Raw genomic sequence first — 8257 nt, 5'->3', positions numbered from 1 at the left:
GGAAAGAAGAAAGAATTTTTCCGAAGCGGAGATCGAAATAATTTTGGGTGAAGTGGACTTAAGAAAAAACATTTTATTTTCTTCAGTTAGTAGTGGTGTGACAGGGACAGGCAAAGCGAAGGCCTGGAGGGAGGTAACAGATGCTGTTAATGCTGACACATCAGTATTATTGTCTACTTAAATCTAATAATGTCATATAATATGTGTATCAGTCAGTCACAGGGGCCATTTGTCTGAAAAATGAGTACCTTTGGTAGTTAGTGATAATACTTTTTGTACTTTTGTACTTTTACACTGTACAGACATAAGTGTCATTAAGTTTTTTTTTTTACATAAAATACTTTTACTCAAATAAAGGAACAGAATACTTCTTCCACCACTGACTTACCATAAATTCTGACCTGCAGGTGTAGCAGGGCTGGCTGCAAGGTCACATCAAAATGAAATACTTTAATTTGTCATAGAGGACAATTGAATGGGAGCCATAGCACATTTTTGAAAATGTTTCGACTCTCTTGTACTTCCTGGGTTTACTGTATGTGCCCTGATCAAAGTGTCCTCTTTTGACATTAGGTGGATTTCTTCTTGACCACAGCTCCATGGAAACACCTGCAATAAACATAGTCATGTGGCAAAAAGATTAATTTGTCTATCTTATCTTCACATCGATGAAACTTTTTCCTAAATCAGTGCTCGCAATTAACTCTTGAGATTTATCCCACTTTAAAAAGGTTGAGCAAACAGCTCATAAAAAGTATCACCAAAAGTCACTTTGTTTAGTTAATAACTTTGAAAAGCTTGTATCAGCCAGTTCTAATTTTTTCTAATCCTCTACCAGGAACAAACTCCATCACTCTGTATTTTCAACACTAATTACCATGAAGGTGTTTTCTGCTTGAGTCCTAATTATATTTATCACATTCCTCGCTTTCATTTAGTCCGCCTCCTCTGAGACAATAATCTACCGAAGCATTGAGGAGTAATGAAATGCAAATAGACTGTACTTCCTCAAATTATAACCAGTTGCCTCATGCAACTATCAGATTTATGGACACAGATTAGCAAAATGAGCCACTGAACTGACCCACGGTGGATAGAAAACACCTAATAGTTTTATAATAATAATACACACCTCAGCATTTACATATTAGATGTAACAAGGACAGTCCTGCATTTTCAGTTTCTGAGTTAAGTTACTTCAATATCCATGTGATTTACCCATTGTAAACAATAGGTGCTCAAAATTGCTTTGTCACTTCATCTTTTTTTTTTTAACTCTATTAAAGTAAAAAGTATTGGCCAACAGATTTATGTGAAATGCTGATTTGATGTTGCTGGTCAAGACATGAAAAAAATATTGGCTGCAGTATTTTTAGTGCATTAAAATATATTGTAATCCTGCTACAGTGCTATAGTATAGACATTACAGAAATATGCTTATTCAATTTGTTTTCCAAAAATGAGATGTTCAGATGGAGACTAAGCTCATGTGTGTTATAGGGAGCTGCAGTCAGGACGTGGTTAGTCCAGGTCCTTCAGCATAAAGACTGGGTGCAGGGAGAGACAACTCACCTGGCTCTGTCTGAAGTGGAGAAATGCAACCAACACCTCAAAAGCTGACTGGATAGTTTAATCAATTAAGAAACAGAGGTGTAATAACAAAAAATGTTTCATTTTAGAGGCTGTCTTGCTCCCAGAAACAAAAACTAGAACACAAGCATGTATTGACCTGCAACAAATGTCCTCAATAATTCCTCATGTTTGAGGAACATTCAAAAAAATGAGCAGCTGCGTTAAGAAAACTACTGAGCCTTTTTAAAAACACTAAAACTATATATGTTTAAACTGTCCTTACAGAATTATGTTTAGAAGGACCCAACAGGCTTGAACCTGAGCACTGAAGACTGGGTAGTAAGGGTGAATCCCAATTCTCATTCTTAGCCCTCTCTTTTAAGTGTAGTCCTCCGCAATCTTCGTTTCAAGGGCTATGTAGCCCTCGGTCTTGGCCCTAGCCCTTTCTCCAAATGAGAATTGAAACACCCCAACACGCAAAACCAAGGGGAAGGGGAAAGGGGGAAGGGGTGGAAATGAGATGCACCCTAAGTCAGGAAGTATTGAATGCACATTGTTGGTTTTGGTCTTTTCAAGAGGTTTGTTGATTACAATTTTAAGAAGACAAAGAAGAAGATGAAGAAGAAGAAGAAGAAGGCCAGTCTTGTCCTTTAAGATAAGAAAATAAATTAACGCTGCTTTAAATGAGTGTAAGACTAACTCAACTCAACTCAACTCAACTTTATTTATATAGCCCTTTAAAACAGCCATGGCTGAAACAAAGTGCTGTACATAAATAGACAAAGCAACACAGGGACATAAAACAATTAACAGGAAATAAATACTAAAATAATTGTTTATTGTTTTTAAAACAATTTAAAAACAATAAAACAATAAATAAAACAAACTATAAAACACTAAAACAGAAGCAGAGTCTCATGCAGAGTTGAAAGCCAAGGAATAAAAATGGGTTTTTAGACGAGTTTTAAAAATGGACAGTGAGGAGGCTTGTCTTATGTGGAGGGGTAGCTCGTTCCACAATTTAGGAGCGGCAACGGAGAAAGCTCTGTCCCCTCTGAGCTTCCGTTTGGACCTCTGCACCTCCAGAAGCAGCAGATCAGCTGACCTGAGGCACCGAGCAGGAGCGTAGGGGTGAAGAAGCTCAGAGAGGTAAGGTGGGGCCAGACCATTTACAGATTTAAAAACTAATAAAAGAATCTTAAAATGGACTCTAAAGTGCACAGGCAGCCAGTGGAGGGAGGCCAGGATGGGAGTTATGTGCTCCCTCTTACGTACTCCAGTTAACAGGCGCGCAGCTGCGTTTTGCACCAACTGGAGACGTGCGAGGGAGGACTGGCTGACTCCAAAATAAAGTGCATTACAGTAATCCAGCCGAGATGTAATAAAGGCATGGATTACTGTTTCAAAGTGCTGTTGTGCAAGGAAAGGTTTCACCTTAGCCAGCTGTCTAATTTGGAAAAAGCTGGACTTCACTACAGAGCTAATTTGCCGATCCAATTTAAAATCACTGTCCATCTTAAAACCCAAGTTTGAGACTGTTGGCTTTAAAAAATCTGCCAAAGGGCCCAAGTCAACAGGGGGAGGTTCACAAAGGCCACTGGGACCAAGCACCATCACTTCTGTTTTTTTCTCATTAAAATTTAAAAAGTTCAAGGCCATCCATTCTTTGATGTCTTCAAGACATGCCAGAAGTGGTGTGAGTGAGAAGGCATTTTTCTTTTTTAGCGGCACATATATCTGACTATCGTCAGCATAAAAGTGGAAAGAGATGCCATGCTTTCTCAGGATGGATCCCAGGGGCAGTAGATACAAAGAAAAAAGCAGGGGCCCTAAAATCGACCCCTGTGGAACCCCATACGGCAGTGGAGCAGAGCTGGATTCTGAGTTTCCAAGGCTTACACTCATGCTTCTGTCGGCCAGATAAGATATGAACCACTCCAGTGCAGTACCACAGATGCCCACTAGGTGGCGTAACCGAGCCACTAGGGTATTGTGGTCCACGGTGTCAAAAGCCGCTGTTAGGTCCAACAAAACAAGAATTACATGGTCACCAGAGTCATTTGCCAGGAGGATGTCATTAAAAACTCTTACTAAAGCCGACTCGGTGCTATGCAGAGTTTTAAAGCCTGATTGAAAGATCTCCAGGACATTATGCTCATCTAAAAACGATTTTAGCTGAGCATGAACAACTTTTTCTAAGATTTTGGAGATAAAAGGCAGCTTAGAGATGGGCCTAAAATTGGCCAGCACACTGCCATCAAGGCCAGGTTTCTTAAGTAGGGGCTGGACCACTGCATGTTTCAGACTCGGGGGAACAACACCAGAGGACAGACTGCTGTTGATGATGGCCAGAACCGACTGTCCTATACTAGGGAAAACTACTTTGAAGAAACCAGGAGGGACAACGTCACAGGGAGAACCTGATGGCTTAATATGGCCAATCAGATCTTCTAAAAATGATAGGGACACAGGTTCAAACTTATCAAGAGCTGCAGAACAAGGAACAGGGACAGAGGGGTCAGATGCAGGGGCTGAGATGAGAGCCCTTGCAGTAGCAACCTTATCAATAAAAAAATGCAGGAAGCTATTGCACATGTCAGGAGATGCCTCCAAGCTGACAGGCTGTAGGGCATTAAGAACAGTGTCAATGGTTTTATATAACACACGCGGGTTATGACAATTTAGCTCAATGAGGTTTGACAGGTATTTCCTTTTGGTCTCTTTAACAGTGTTCTGGTAGCAGTGCCAACAGTCCTTTAGGATTTGGAGGTAAACCTGCAGCTTGTCCTTCTTCCACTTCCGCTCTGCTTTGCGGCACTCCCGTCTAGCTGCACGGGTTTCCTCATTAAACCATGGCTCAGTTTTAACCTTGGGCAGCACAGTTTTTATTGGAGCCACAGAGTCCAGTATGGTTCGGCAGGAGGAGTTAAACCAGGAGCTGAGCTCCTCTGTGTTAGCAGAGGCAGGGCGGACACAGAGCTGATTAAAAGCCACGGAGAACTGACCGGCAGTAAAAGAGTTAAAAATCCGATACAGGCAACTGGTTTGCAGAAACACATACTCTGCCTTGCCCTTTGGCTCATTATTAAAATAGTATCGAAATGCAGTTTCTAAATTACTTGACTATCATGCATATATGGCATGCCATTTTTGGAATTTGACCTATATCTATCCAAAATCATACTGTTCATGCAGACCATATTTTTGCAAATATATATGTATAAATATTGATTCATTCATTTTTCCGTAACCTGTTGGGGGTTGTGGGGGGGGGGGGGCGTTGGAGACTATCCCAGCTGACACTGGGCAAGAGGCAGGGTACACACTTGAAAGGTTGCGAGACTATCACAGGGCTGACACATAGAAACAGACTACAATTCACAGTCACATTCACACCTATGGCCAATTTACAGTCACCAATTAAACTGCATGTCTTTGGACTGTGGGAGAAAGCCGGAGTACCCGTAGAAAACCCACACTGACACGTGGAGACCATGCAAACTCCACACAGAAGGGCTTCCCCAGGGGTTTGAACCATGGGTTTGAACCTCTTGCTATGATGCGACAATGCTAACCACTGCACCACCATGCCGCCTTACGTATACATATGTCTACCAATAGTTAATCGCATTTTTAATTGCTTGTTTAAAATTCCATTATTTTGCATTTCAAACAGTTTTGAAGTCCATAATAACAAGATGAAGCAATTCTTACCAGTGTCTTGATTAGAATTCAAATGAATGCAATGAAATATACTTTGTGATCTTGATTTGTAGATTTTTTTTTCTTTCAAATGAGTGCGGCACTGCTACAGGCTGTCTTGAAACCATTCCAACAGGCCAACCTGACAAAGTTTCTTAGGGCCTTGACACACCAAGCCGACTGTGGCCCAACATTGAGCCGACAGTCAATGTTGGGCCGCAGTGAGCGTCTGTCGCCCTAGATGGTGCGGTGTGTCATGCGCTGTTGCCGTTGTTGCCCCTGTCGGCTTTTTTCGGCCGATTCAGCATGTTGAAGCAGTGTTTGGGATGGTGGAACCCGTTGGTGAATGAAATCACTCAGATGGGCAGTTCAGCTCAGTGGATGAGAAGAGAAACAGGAGTGAGTAAAAGTAAATAAAGAGCTGAAGTCAAGAGGGAGTGAGAACAAAACAAACTTGTTACATAAGGTCAGAGTATTTTTCTTTAGTCATTGAGCTCTTTAGCAGAAATGTTTTCTGATTGGCCTTTGGGCCATTAGTTTTCCACAATGTTGACTGGTCTGCAGTCAGTTGCCATTCATTTAGCAAGCTCTGTAGTGAAATTCTTTGATTTAGTTTCATCCACAGGTCTCGGGTGATTTGCACTTTCCAAAATAGTGCTTTGCTGGGTTAAGTGACAGGGTTGCCCGCTGGCATTAGTCTGATTAGCTGAACCTGTATGCTCAGCTCGTAGGTGGTAGCTCAAACTTTGGTGATGGTTTAATTCCGTTTGACACAAGATGCATATTACTTTTGACTTGTGGGGGCAGTAGTGTCATTATTTTCCATCACTGCAGCCACTGCAGCAGCTTGACTAAGGTGTGTCCAGGGGACAAACTAGCCGCATCCAGTAAAGCAACAAAACTGCCATTTCTGTGTGAGTGTGCATGGAAATGTTCATTCATTTAACAGATAATACCTTGTTTGGTAGTCTTGTCCACCAGTGTGTGTGAATAAGTGAATGGTGTCTGTGTTGTAAAGTGCTCTGACAGCTTGCTAAGACTAGAAACGCTCTTATAAATGCAGTCCATTTACATTTTACTGCTTGCCCATATTTTTTACTTTGGGCGCATCAGACAGACAGCTCTGTGAAAATTGTACAAATGCATTTAACAATTAATTATTATTTTACTCATTTATGTTTTGCATGTGTCATTATTAATTTCAATAAAATGACATAATACTAAATTTTAATAATCCAAAGGTCATATAAAGACTATATGTACTAAATATTCCATATCTGCAATATGATGTTAAAATATATCTTACAACAGACCTGTGTGTTGCAGAACCATGTATGTTCCTTGAAATATCTCCACTTCTAATTCCTCCATCTGTTATTTTCTCCTCTGTATTCTCTGAGGTAATCATTAGACCTTCCTATGCTTGTGTATTTTTTTCCAGACCACAGCCTGTGCTCTCTCCTCGCTTGCTGTAGTTTTGCACTGTGAGTGAACATCAGGGACCGGCACACATCTCCCCTCCGGTGGAATATTGATTCTTTAGCAATGTGGCAGTGAAGAGCACACACTGTGACCGCTTCACCTAACTCCACAAAATAGGTTTGTGTCGGGTCCACCAGGAGAATAGCTGCTGTTGGATAAGCAAGTTGATTTGTAAAGCTCTCGCTGCTTCTTTCTGAGTTTGAAAATGGTCTCTCTCTCGCTAGGCCTTTATTTGATACAATAACACTCTATAACTCTGTATCTGATTAAGCAGAAATACATTTCATCTAAAGCCTGAAAACATCTGAAATGGATTTTTTTGGTTGATATATCAATTTGCCAATATATGTGGTTGACTTAACCTTTTCTGATTCTTCAGATCTCCGGTCAGTGCCATCCATCTTGGATATAACATGGATCATCTCGACACTGATGTTCTTGAATGGCCTCAACTGAATTTCAATGACACAGCTTCACTTTACAGAATGTGCATTTCAAATTATAAAAAAATAATTATAAATTAAATAAAATGTATTGTTATTATTTCTGAGTGTAAGGGCTTTGGTGTAACGGAGTTAATGTTTTAATGATCTCACTTGCCTTTAATAACTATGTTGGTCATCCTTGGAGGTACACTGCTTTTGATTTATAAATATTTCGCCTGCCTGTACAATGTGTGCTGTTTTCGTATTGTGATGGGGAGCTGCAAATTCGTATCGTCTGACAGTAATTGAATGCAACATTGACGGGCCCCTGCAGGCTTCACGGGTGCACCCCGTTAGTAAACAAAAGTCTGCAGAGCATCGTAGCATGGTAGGTCGAGTTTTACCGAGCTCCGTAATATTTATTTTAACAGGTTTTACAGGCAGTGTGTTTTATTTTATGTGTCATTTTATTGCAGTGTCACCTGTGTCTTGCTGGGCTGTGGGAGCTAACTGACCTATGTTATTCGATTTGTCTACCAGTTAACAGTATTTTTATTGTTGTTGTAACTTTGGTTAGCATGCGTTAGTTAGCATGAACAGTCTGCAGAGCATCGTAGCATGTGTCACCTGTGTCTTGCTGGGCTGTGGGAGCTAACTGACCTATGTTATTCGATTTGTCTACCAGCTGTGACCGAATAAAAATACGTCGGAGTCGTCAATGATTGTCCATGTCATCTATACACAACGCATGAGAGCATAGACCGCGGAACCGGGGGGGCCAGGGGGGCCATGGCCCGGGTAACTTTTGTACTCTGACATAGAGGGCTGCATTGGGACCCGGCGGGACCCAATGCAAATAGTAATAGTCATTTTGATCCACACTCCACCAGTTGGTGGCGGTAATGGGCCAATTCGCTGTTTGCCAACCGCCATTAAACAGTAGAAGAGGAAAAAGAAAAAGAAGAAGAAGATGTAGCCTAGCGACAGGATGTCAACACAGGAACTTGGTGCACATGCATGAGCGTTTCCACTCCATATTTATTCATAAATGGACGAATATGCCCTGAACCAGCTTT

This window comes from Epinephelus moara, chromosome 19 (genome assembly GCF_006386435.1).
Source record: "Epinephelus moara isolate mb chromosome 19, YSFRI_EMoa_1.0, whole genome shotgun sequence".
Lineage (NCBI taxonomy): Eukaryota > Metazoa > Chordata > Actinopteri > Perciformes > Serranidae > Epinephelus > Epinephelus moara.
This window is presented reverse-complemented; position numbering follows the sequence as displayed.